Source organism: Tachyglossus aculeatus, chromosome X4, assembly GCF_015852505.1.
Source record: "Tachyglossus aculeatus isolate mTacAcu1 chromosome X4, mTacAcu1.pri, whole genome shotgun sequence".
Classification (NCBI taxonomy): Eukaryota; Metazoa; Chordata; class Mammalia; order Monotremata; family Tachyglossidae; genus Tachyglossus; species Tachyglossus aculeatus.
Genome location: NC_052098.1, coordinates 16,215,984 through 16,228,725, shown reverse-complemented (window position 1 = coordinate 16,228,725; position 12,742 = coordinate 16,215,984). Strand labels below are relative to the sequence as shown.

General features: G+C 47.7%; 1 non-coding gene across 1 annotated transcript; it reads right to left on the bottom strand.

Moving 5' to 3' along the window:
• Positions 1 to 12,570: 12,570 nt before the first annotated feature.
• On the bottom strand, positions 12,571 to 12,708 carry LOC119948548. The gene has a single exon (XR_005456938.1). It is a non-coding gene; the product is annotated as a small nucleolar RNA SNORA7 (small nucleolar RNA).
• Positions 12,709 to 12,742: the final 34 nt, after the last annotated feature.

The window sequence follows — 12,742 nt, the reverse complement described above, 5'->3', positions numbered from 1 at the left end:
TCCAACAAAATTCCGACTCAATAGGCCCAAGCAAGGTGTTCTTCTTAATGACCTAAACAGACTTCCCAGTTACAGGTTGGGGAGGGGCCGGCTGGGCGGCCTGATGGAATCCACAGTAATTAGCCTTTATATGTTAAAACAAACAAACAGCTCAAAGCTTTGCCCTCCATCTCCCCAAGGTGAGCCCATTCGGGGGTCGGTGGAGGGGAGACAGACTGCAGGGCACCACCACTTCTGGGCTCTCCTGCCTCCCAAAGAGGCCTACTGGGTTCAGCTGCACCCCAAACTCTTCCCTCTTCACTCCATCATCCTAGTAAATCATCAAGTACCACTTGTCAATCAATCAATGGTATTTATTGAGCTGTAAGCACTTGGGAGAGTACGCTACAACAGAGTCGGTAGACGTGGTCCCTGCCCACAAGGAGCTTACGGTCTTCAGAGGGAGACAGACATTAAAAAGATTACAGTAGAGTAGAAGGATAAGGACAGAAGTTCTGTGGGGCTGGGTGAGTATCAAAATGCTTAAGGGGGTACAAAGCCAAATGCAGTAAACCAGAATGGAAGGTAGAGAGGGGAAAGAGGGCTTAGGAATCACTCAAGCCCTATTGAACCCACTCACCTTTTAAGCTGCACAATTTCCTGATGCAAACGCGTATCAGCCTCTGACTAAAGAGCGTTCCCTTTTTGCTGGTTTTGATCCTTCCACCTTCAAGCTTCAGCGAACACCCCTATCGAATGTTCATTCAAGCCTGGGACCATCGCTTGGCTCTTTGCTTTGTTGCCCCCGTCTCATCTGGCCCACCCTCCGGCTTTGCAGATTCCACCTGAGCGATAATGTCCTGTGATCCCTCCTGTCTTGTCCAGCCACCCAAGGAGATGAGTCACACGTCCAGATGCGTGGCCTGTTTTGGACAGGGTGACCATTGGCTGACACTAGTCGTCTGCCTGTTTCCTGCCTGTTCTGCTCTGCTGCTACCCAGGCATCTCTACTGGGAACCAAGCACATGATGTTCCCTCTTTGATTCCCTAACAGGCTGGCTCATTCCCTCCCCACCCTTCCTCCACCTCCCCTCTGCCATAAACCAGAACCCTCCAGCCAGCTCTGCTCAGATCCAGGTCTCTGCTGCCTCTGCTCTGTCCAGGTCCTGCAGTTATGAAGCTTTGCATCTGTTTCATCCTGGTTCTCTTTGTGCTGGCCCAGGCTCACCCAAGTGATGGCTCCTTAGAGACCTCCATTTCCCCCCTGTCAGGGCCCCGACACCCCGGGAATTCTCTGATACTCCCTTCTCTGCCGCGGCTCTGATTCCTGTCTGGTATTAGACCCTGGCTGAGAAAGTCGCAGTTAATGACTGTGAGGGAGCTGGGTATGTTTCAGATGGGTCCTCGCCAGGGTGGGCTTGACCCGCTATCTGTATTTACTCCTTCCTGGTCCCCACTTGATGGGGAGGGCTCAGGGGCTGTTTCCGCTAATCCCTGGCCTTGATTGCCAGAAAGTCCCACCTAGGCATGGTGCAAGCAATGCAAGGAGAAGGAAATCCAAGTTGAAGACTGCTTGGAGTTAGGATTCTGTTGTAAGCCATTAACACACCCTTTTCAGAGCCTGATGCCATTCCTGTTGACCTCAGTGATCCAGGGAAGTAAATTAATCAGCATCGTGCCCTCTGTTGCCTGACATTTTCTGGATGCGGGGTTCAGCCCTTGCGGGGAGGGTTTGAGGTGGCAAGTATTTATATTAATGTCCGTCTCCCCCTCTAGAATATAAGCTCGTTGTGGGCAGGAATGTACATGTTGTTATATTGCACCCTCCCAAGCGCTTAGTATGGTGCTTTGCACACAGTAAGCGCTCAATAAGTATTACTGAATGAATGAATGAAGGTAGGCTGAGTATGGCATGATGTTACCGGCTAGTGCTCCAACTCCTTTCTCCTCCTTCCTTTCCACACTTTGCTGGGAAAAGGTAAGCGACAGGAGGCTTTGGGGGGGTGGGGGTGGGGGCAGAGAGGGGCAGCAGGAGACTGTGGGAGGAGAGAGGTGGCAGCCACCACATTCCCAGAAAACTCCCACGGGTGGCAGTACCCTCCGCCTGACCCCCACCACCTCTATAATAATAATGATGGCATTTATTAAGCACTTACTATGTGCAAAGCACTGTTCTAAGCACTGAAGACTGGAGAGGAATCGCTGCTTGTCCTCAAGGACAGGACGGGGATGGGGCAGCCCCCTCAGAGCAGCCGGGTCCTCTGGGCACCACAGCCCAGCCTAGAAGGCAACGGATATCCATCAGCCATTGGTTGGTGCGACCCTCCGCCACATTCTCCTTCCTGGGGCTGTCAGTAGCCACTGCTGGTATCTTAGGGGGCCCATTCGGCTACTTTTGGGGCCGAAGCTAAATTCAATTCACCTCTTACATAATTAGAAAATTGCATTTCTCTCTAGATCACGTTTAGCACACCGCTAAGCCATGGGATGCCAACTTTTCTTTAGAGGGCGGAGGAAAATGGAGTGAGATTTGAGGGGGTGAGACTTTGAAAGGGCAGGGGTTTGAGGGGCCATAGCTTCCTAGAGCAGAAGTCCCCACCCTGCATTTGGTCCCAGGGTTTGGTGGGAGAGAGAAAAGGCATTTTTACCAGGCACCAGAGCCCGAAGGCAATAGGAAAAGGTCTCAGCTAGAGTTGGAACTCAGAGGAAACAGGAGGAATACCTGCAGCAGCATGTGCACGGAGCACTTAACTGGGTGCTGACAAGCATACGGTAGAAGTGCTTGCAATCTAATGGGGGACACAGTCGGATACAAATTGTCAATCAAGGAGAAAGAGCAAGCGCATAGTATGGGAGGGAGAGCTGGGAGGAGGGGGCGGGAGAGGAAGATGGTTTGGGTGGCATTGGAGAGGTTCTCACTACAGATTTGGCTTGGAGGTGCAGAAGAAGGAGAGAGGCATAGTGCAATGCAATGGTATCTCTGCCCTCTTCTCAGGCTCTTTAGCGGACTCCTCCTCTACCTCCCACCCCCTAACAATGGGAGGCCCTCAAGGCTCATTTCTGGCTCTGCTCCTGTTCTCCATCTACACCCACTCCCTCAGAGAACTCCTTTGCTCCCTACAGCTTCAATTCCCATCTCTGCGTGGATGATTCCCAAATCTACCTCTCCAGCTCTGACCTCTCCTCTGCAGTATCACATTTCCTCCTGCCTTCAGATAGCTCGACTTGGATGTCCTGCTGACACCTCGAACTTAACATATGCAAAACAGAACTCTTCATCTTCCCACCCAAATCTTTTCCTCCCTTGTCTCTCCTAGCACTGTAGGCAGTGCCACCATCCCCCCCCCCCCCCCCCCCCCGCCACTCACAAGCCCGGTATCCTCGACTATTCTTTCTCATTCAATCCACATATTCAAACTACTACAAAATCCTGTCAGTTCAACCTTCACGATGTCACTAAAATATACCCTTTCCTCTCCATCCAAACTGCTACCACGCTGATTCAAGCACTCATCGTTCCCCTCCATGACCACAGCATCAGCATCCTTGATGACCTCCCTGCCTCCAGTCTCTCCCTTCTCCGGTCTATGTTTCCCTCGGCTGCCCAGTTCGTTTTTCTAAAAAAAATTCTGTCCATGTCTCCCCTCTCCTCAGAAACCTCCAGTGGTTGCCCATCCACCTCCGCATCAAACAAAAACTCCTTACCATCAACTTTAAGGCACTCAATCAACTCTACCCTCCTATCGTATCTGATCTCCGACTACATAAGTGTTGTGAGGCTGGAGGTGGGGTGAGTGTCAAAGTGCTTAAGGGTTACAGACTCAAGTGCATAGATGAGAAGGAGTAGGTGAGGAGAGGTTGGTCAGAGAAGGCTTCCTGGAGGAGGTAGGAGTTTAGTAAGACTTTGAAGATGGGGAGAGCAGTGGTCTGTCAGCTATAAAGTGGGCCTGAGTAAGGGGTTGATGAGAGAGAAGACATCAAGGTACAGTAAGTAGGTGGGTGTTAGAGGAGCGAAACATTGCCGACTTGTACTTCCCAAGTGCTTAGTACAGTGCTCTGCACACAGTAAGTGCTCAGTAAATATGATTGAATGAAGTGGGAGAGAAGCGAGATTAGCTAGGAGGAGGAGAGAGCTGATTGAGGGCTTATGTTTCATGTGGAGGTAGATGGGTGATCATTGGAGGTTTTTGAGGAGTGGGGAGATGTTAACCGAACTTTTTTTAGAAAAATGATCTGGGCAGCAGAGTGAAGTGTGGAATGGAGAGGGGGAAGATTGGAGGCCGGAAGGTCAGTGAGGAGACTGATGCAGTAATTGAGGTGGGAAAATAAATGTTTGTATCAGGGTAGTAGCAGTTTGGATGGAGAGGAAAGGTAGGGTTTTGATGTTGTGAAGGTGACAGGATTTGGTGGCAGACCGGATATGTGGGTTGAATGAGAAAGATGAATCTGAGGATAATGATAAGATCTTGGGCTTATGAGACAGGGAAGATGGTGGTGGTGTCCATGTTTGATAGGAAAGTCTCGGGGAGGGCAGGGTTTGGGTGAGAAGATAAGACATTCTGTTTTGGATGTGTTAAGTTTGAGATGTCGGTGGGACATCCAAGTCAAGATGTTTTGAAGGCAAGAGGAAGTTCAAGACTGCAGAGAAGGACAGGGATCAAGGCTGAAGAGATACAATTGAGAATCATCTGTGTACATATGTTAGTTGAAGCCATGAGAGTGAATGAGTTTTCCAAGGGAGTGGTGTAGATGGAGAATAGAAGGGGACCCAGAGCTGACCCTTGAGGGACTCCCACAGGTAGGGGGTGAGAGGCAGAGGAGGAGCCTGAAAAAGAGACTGAGAAGGAGCATCCAGAGAGATAGAAGACCCAGGAGAGAACAATATCAGTGAAGCCAATGTGAGATAGTGTTTCAAGGAAAAGGAGGTGGTCCTCAGTGTTGAAGCAACTGAGAGGTTTAGGAGGATTACAGTGGAGTAAAGATCATTGGATTTGGCAAGAAGATAGTCATTGGTGACCTTGAAGGCAGTATTTGTGGAGTGGAGGGGGTGAAAGCTAGGTTGAAGGGAATCAAGGAGGGAAATGGAAGTAATTTGCTCGAAGAGTTTGGAAAGGACTAATAGGCCAGAATTGGGCTGAACACTGGAGGGATGTCTTGGGGTCAGGGGAGGCTTTTTATAGAATAGGAGATACAGGAGCATGTTTAAAAACAGTGGGGAAGTAGCCATTGGAAAGCGAGCAGTTAAAGAAGATGGTCAGGGAGGGAAGAAGCGGAGGGGGCAAGTATTTTAAAAAGGTGCTGAGGGACAGGATCCGAGATTCAGATGGAGGGGGTAGATTTTGAAAATAGGCAGGAAATCTCCTCCTAAGATCCTACTGGGAAGGATGGGAGAGTCGATGAGGGGGCAGGAGGGGGGTGGGACTGAAGAGGTGGAGGGGAGAGTTTAAGGAGATCATACCTGATTGTTTCAATTTTATTGATGAAATAGGTGATGGTGTCATTAGGGGCAAGAAATGGTGGAGGCGGGGAGATGGGGTGCTGTGGAGGGAATTAAAAGTTAGAAACAGCTGATGTGGGTAATGGGCAATTTTAGACTGTGAGCCCACTGCTGGGTAGGAACTGTCTCTCTATGTTGCCAACTTGTACTTCCCAAGCGCTTAGTACAGTGCTCTGCACACAGTAAGCGCTCAATAAATACGATTGATTGATTGGGCACCGGCATCAATAAGGGAGAAGTGTTGTTGCCAGGTGGAGAACAGAATTATAGCAGAGGAAGTGTACCATGGAAGTGATCCAGGGCTGTGGGTTGGTGGTACAAGAGCAGTGCCGGAACGGGGGAGTGAGGGAGTTGAATTCAAAGGAGAAAGTGGTTTTGAGGAAATGGATTTGGGCATCGAGAGAAGAATTATCTGACAACTGCTGGAAAAGAGTGATAATGAACCCCAATGGGCATCACAACAAAAAACTACAGAAAATGAGAGAGAAAAATAAACCTTTCCAAGCATCGCCTAGAAATCACTGGTGTATAAATAGTTAAGGAGATGTAGACCAAATAGGAGAAAGGACACAGTCTACTGGACAGAGAGCTCAAATGCCAGCTTTGGTACATTATGCAAGCAGCTACATATCCAGGCATCAAAGCCCAAGGATAATGTGATGTATGGGATCATCCAAAAAAATCAATTGAAAACAAAATTCAAAATCCAGAACACGCACAAAAAATCCCAAGACTAATCAGTTGTAAAAAAAAAAAAAAGCACCATTTTTTAAGAATTAAATTCATTGCATGGTCTTATTAAAATCACCTGTAATTTAAATTAGTTGATCAATAGTCATCAATCATCATCATCAATCGTATTTATTGAGCGCTTACTGTGTGCAGAGCACTGTACTAAGCGCTTGGGAAGTACAAGTCTTTAGTGAGTGTCTCCTAAGCACCTAGGAGCATACAATAGAATTAGTAGACATGATCCCTGTCCTCAATGATCTGATAGTCTAGCAGGAAAGATTGACACTAAGCTCTCCGTGGGCAGGGAATTTCACTGTTTATTGTCGTGTTGTACTTTCCCAAGCTCTTAGTACAGTGCTGTGCACACGGTAAGCGCTCAATAAATACGATTGAGTGAATGAATGAATAAAATACATTCCAGATAGGAATGACTGTAAACTGTATGCTTGTTGTGGGCAGGGACTGTGTCTGACAACTCTTGTTATATTGTACTCTCCAGCTGCTTAGTACAGTGTTCCATAAACACCACTGATAGATTGATAGGTGGAGGAAGGAGAAGGGGATGTGTATGTGAGCTAGTGCTTAACTAACAGGGTATGGAAGATAGGTGAAATATGGTTCTTGAGTGCTTAGATGGTGCAGAAGCGCTGAATAGGCAATAAGTAGTGATCATAAACAGGGAAGATTAGAAATGAATGGAGGATGGCCTCCTGGAGGTGTGATCAGAAGGCCTTTGTAAATGGCAGAGTTGTGACCGATCAAATTTGAAGGGGGTGTGGGTTCCTGGCAAAGTAAGAGGCAGCAGGAGAGATGAAAACAAGCCACAGTGACCAGGTTAGCTGCTGAGGAATGAAGTGTGCGACCTGGAGTGTAGTGGGAGAAGACCGATTGAAATGCCTTAAAGCCAGCGGTCAGGAATTGCTGATCGACGCAGACATGAATGGGCAACCACTGGATGTTGTTTCTGAGGACTGGGGAGATGTGGGCAAACCAACATTTTAGAAAAATGATCAGGGCAGCAGATTGAAATATGGACTGGAGGGAGGAAGACCAGTGAGGAGTCTGATGGAGTAATCAAGCTGCCCTATGACAACCACCTGAACCAAGGTAGTAGAAGTTTGGATGGAGAGGAAGGTGTGGATTTGGGATTTAACAACAGCTGTCATAAGAGAGTTGAAAGAGAGGGTGGAGTCAAGGATAAGGCCAAGGTGGCCGGCCTCAGAAATTGGGAGGTTTTGTCTTGTTTTCTGGTTTTTTATGACATTTGTTAAGCAAAGCAGCATGGCTTAGTGGATAGAGCAGGGGCTGGTGAGTCAGAAGGTTTTTAATCCCGGCTCCGCCACGTGTTTGCTGAGTGACCTTCGGCAAGTCACTTCACTGCTCTGTGCCTCAGTGACCTCATCTGTAAAATGGGGGTAAGAGTGTGAGCCCCACGTGGGACAGGGACTGTGTCCAACCCGATTCGCTTGTATCCACCTCATTCAGTTATTCAGTTGTATTTATTGAGCACTTACTGTGTGCAGAGCACTGTACTAAGCACTTGGAAAGTACAATTCGGCAACAGATAGAGACTCTCCCTACCCAACAACGGGCTCACAGTCTAGAAGATGGGCTCACAGTCTCAGCACTTAGCAGAGTGCTCAGTAGTAAGTGCTTAACAAATATCATTATTATTTTCCGCTAGACTGTAAGCTCGTTGTGGGCAGGGAATGTGTCTGTTTACTGTTGTGTCGTACTCTCCCAAGTGCTTAGTACGGTGCTCTGAACCCAGTAAGTGCTCAATAAATAGAATTGAATGAATGCCAAGTACTGTACTAAGCACTGGCGTAGATACAAGTTAATCAGGTTGGACACAGTCCCTGTCCCACAAGGGGCTCAGTCTTAATCCCCATTTTACAGATGAGGTAACTGAGGTGCAGAGAAGTGAAATGACTTTCCCAAGGTCACACAGCAGACAAGTGGTGGAGCCGGAATCGGAACCCAGGTCCTCCGACTCCTAGCCCCATGCACTTTCCACTAGGTCACGCTGCTTCTCGGGGGTTGGTGGTGGTGTCAGCCGTGATGGGAAAGTAAGGGTGGAAGAGAGGATTTGGGAGGGAAGATGAGGAGTTTAGCTTTGCTTCCTATGTCTTTGCTAAATTAGGCCTAATTGATCGACTGTCATTCATTCATTCAGTTGTATTTATTGAGCGCTTACTGTGTGCAGAGCACTGGACATTCTGGACTGGACATTACAATCCCCAGAATACTATGTGGCCTAAACCACGCGTGCCCTGAGCGTGCTCCATTCCGGATACGGCGGTCTAAGCAGTCAAAGAACATAATAGCATTGCAACAGAAAAAGAGAAAAATAAATCTTTCCAAACATTGCCTAGAAATCACTAGCATGTAAATAGTTAAGGAGACATAAAGTGAATGCTAGAAAGGACCCAGTCTACTGGACAGAAAGCTCAAATGCCAGCTTGGGAAAATTATGCAAGCAGCTACATATCCAGGCATCAAAGCCTGAGGGTAATGGGATTTATAGGAAAATCCAAAAAAGATCAATTGAAAACAAAGGCTTGTTGGAGAAGCTGAGATTTTATGAGGCCTTTCAAAGTGGGGCAGTGCTGAAGTCTGACAGATATGGGTGAGGAGGGAGTTCCGGGGTGGGAAAACAAGCGTAAGCGAGGGGCCGGAGGTAAGTGAGACCAGAATGGGGTACACTCCCTCCCTTCTAGACTGTGAGCCCGTTGTTGGGTAGGGACCGGCTCTCTATGTTGCCGACTTGTACTTCCCAAGCGCTTAGTACAGTGCTCTGCACACAGTAAGCGCTCAATAAATACGATTGAGCCCGTTGTTGGGTAGGGACTGGCTCTCTATGTTGCCGACTTGTACTTCCCAAGCACTTAGTACAGTGCTCTGCACACAGTAAGCACTCAATAAATACGATTGAGCCCACTGTTGGGTAGGGACTGTCTCTATATGTTGCCAACTTGTACTTCCCAAGCGCTTAGTACAGTGCTCTGCACACAGTAAGCACTCAATAAATACGATTGATTGATTGAATGAGTAGTGGGTGAAGAGAGTCGCTATGTAAGATGGGGAAAGCTGCTGGAGAACCGCTAAGCCAATGTGAGGAGTTTCTGTTTGATGAGGAGAGAGATGGGTTACCCGTTGGAGGCTTTTGAACAGTGGAGTGACACTCTAGACTTGTATACTCGTTGTGGGCAGGGAATGTGTCTGTTTATTGTTGTATTGTACTTTCCCAAGCGCTTAATACAGTGCTCTGCACACAGTAAGCGCTCAATAAATACGACTGAATGACTATGGTGGAGTATGAGCTGAAGGAGGGAGAGACTTGGAGGCAGGGTGAGGAGGCTGATATGCTACTCGAACCTGGAAAGAGTATGGTCCCAGGAGTCAAAGGATCTGGGTTCCAATCCCAGCTCCTCCACATGTCTGCTGTATGACCTTGGGCGAGTCATTTAACTTCTCTGTGGTTCAGTTACCTCATCTGTGAATTGGGGATTAAGATTGAGCTCCAAGAGAGACATGGACTGTGTCCAACCTGATTCCTGATCCCCCTAGACTGTAATCTCATTGCGGGTAGGGAATGTGTCTGTTATATTGCTATATTGTACTCTCCAAAGCACTTAGTTCAGTGCTCTGCACACAGTAAGTGCTCAATAAATATGACTGACTGACTGATTTGCTGTATCTACCACAGCACTCAGTGCAGTGCCTGGCACATAGCACTTAAATACCATTAAAAAAAGAAAGAAACACACGAAAAAGTGATATGGTGAATGCTTGAGCCAAGGTGAGGAATGTTTTGGTGGAGAGGAAGGGGTAGATTTGGAAAACGTTTTGGAGGAAGGATCGGGATCAGGGAAGATGGTGGTGTTATCAACAAAGATGGAGAAGTTGAGAGAAGGGGAGGTGGATTTAGGAGTAAAGAAAGATGAGGAGTTTGGTTTTGGACACACTGTGTGTGAAGGGCTGTTGGTCCATCCAAATGGAGAAGTCCTGGAGGCAAGAGAAGCAGCGTGGTTCAGTGGAAAGAGCAAGGGCTTTGGAGTCAGAGGTTATGGGTTTGAATCCCGGCTCCGCCACATGTCTGCTGTGTGACCTTGGGAAAGTCACTTCACTTCTCTGAGCCTCAGTTACCTCATCTGGAAAATGGGGATTAAGACTGTGAGCCCCCCGTGGGACAACCTGATCACCTTGTATTCCCCCCCCCAGTGCTTGGAACAGTGCTCTGCACAGAGTAAGTGCTAAACAAATGCCATCATCATTATTATTATTATTAAGAAAAAATGTAAGGTCAAAATAGGGAGGATCAGTCAGGTTATGTGAGGATTAGCTCTTCAACAGAGTGGGTTTGGAGTGAATGTAGTAGGGAATCCTGAACAGAGTCTTGTGGGACACCCACAGTTAATAATAATAATAATAATAATAATAATTTTGGTATTTGTTAAGCACTTACTATGTGCAAAGTACTGTTCTAAGCGCTGGGGAGGATACAAGGTGATCAGGCTATCCCATGTGGGGCTCACAATCTTAATCCCCATTTTACAGATGAGGTAACTGAGGTACAAAGTCACATGGCTGACAAGCAGCGGAGTGGGGATTTGAACCCATGACCTCTGACTCTAAAGCCCGGGCTCTTTCCATTGAGCCACGCTGCTTCCCCCAGTTAGGTGGGAGAGGGGTGGAAGAGGAGCCAGTGAAAGAAACAGAGGGGTGTGAGAGTGGGAGATAGGAGGAGAGTCAGGCAAATACTATGCCAGCAGAACCAAGATCTGATAGCATGAGGAGGAGGAGGAAGAGGAGGAGGAGGAGGAGGTGGTTAACAGTGTTGGAACCGGCTGAAAGGTTGAGGAAGACTAGAACAGAATAGATGGAGCCTGTTGGATTTAGCGCTGAGAAGGTGATTGGTGTTTCAGTGGAGTAAAGAGGACAAAAGCCTGATTCATTCAATCGCATTTATTGAGCGCTTACTCTGTGCAGAGCACTGTACTAAGCTCTAGAGGATAAAGAAGAGAGTTGGTGGTGAGAAAGTGGGGACAGTGGATGTTTCCAATGTGTATGGAGAGTTGTGAGAGAATGTGGGCAGGGATGTGGAGCAACAGCTGGAGGGCTTTGGGATCCTGAGAAGCTGTTTTTTTTTTTTTTTACGATAGGGGAAATTTGAGTGTGTTTGAAGGGATAGGGGAGAGAGAGAAGATAGGGAGGGAAGGAGAGTACATGAAAGTGAAAAGGAATGGGATAAGAGGTAGAGGGGATAAGATTCAGTATTTTTATTTTATTTTTTATGGTAAGCACTTAGTATGTGCCAGACATTGTACTAAGTGCTGGGGTAGAACTTGTACTTCCCAAGCACTTAGTACAGTGCTCTGTACACAGTAAGTGCTCAATAAATACGATTGAATGAATGAATGACTACTAGCTAATCAGCTTGTAAACTCTCCCTGTCCCACATGGGGCTCACAATCTTAATCCCCACTTTACAGATAAGGTAACCGAGGGACTTGCCCAAGGTCACACAACAGACACGTGGAGGAGTCTGGATTAGAACCCAGGTCCTTTTGATGCCCAGGCCAGTGCCTAGCCATTAGGCTACGCTGCTTTTTAGGATTAAAGAGCAGATGGAGCTTTCCTCTTGAGAAACAGCTAGGAAGAAGCAGAATAAGGAGCTCCCCTTTAGACTGTAAGCTCGTGGTGGGCAGAGAATGTGTCCGTTATATTGTTGTTTGTACCCTCCCAAGCGCTTAGTACAGTGCCCTGCACACAGTAAATGCCCAAAAAATATGATTGATTAGTAGAGTGGTGAGAAAGGGGAGCTGGTCACTGAGAATTTCAAGATTGGTTTAATAATTGGTTTAATGGTCAAAGACAGAACGGTTTGATTGTGAACCTTGAGTCCTGGAGATGGGCTCTCTGAAAGCATGGGAACTGATAGAATGGCACTGGCCAAATCAGAAACCCCACCAGGTTTCTTGAAAGTTAAAGCAGCCATCTCCTGATTTTTAGTGTGGAAGGAATGGGCATTGGCCCGTTGCCTTTTTCAGGAACATCTGCACATTTGGACAAAATTGCACCATTAATGTTCTCTTCAATTCCGGAGAACAGAATACACGTAGTAGCACCTTGGCTTGGTTTGTCTTATGCTGCCGAGTCGCATCCGACCCACAGCGACTCCATGGACACACCTCTCCCAGGGCGCCCCACCTCCATCTGCAGTCGTTCTGGTAGGGTATCCGTTGAGTTTGCTTGGTAAAAATACAGAAGTGGTTTAGCATTGCCTCCTCCACGCAGTAAACCTGAGTCTCTGCCCTCGACTCTCCCATGCCACTGCTGCCCGGCACAGGTGAGTTCTGACTTGTAGCAGATTGCCTTCCACTCGCTAGCCACTGCCCAAGCTAGGAATAAAATGGGTGTGCCTCTGCTTGACTCTGCCTCCCGTAGCCGAGACTGATAGAGTACTGGAAACTCTCCGGGTGTGATCCTGAGGGGGCGGGGGCGGTACCTTGGCAGTCACCATTTTTCCTT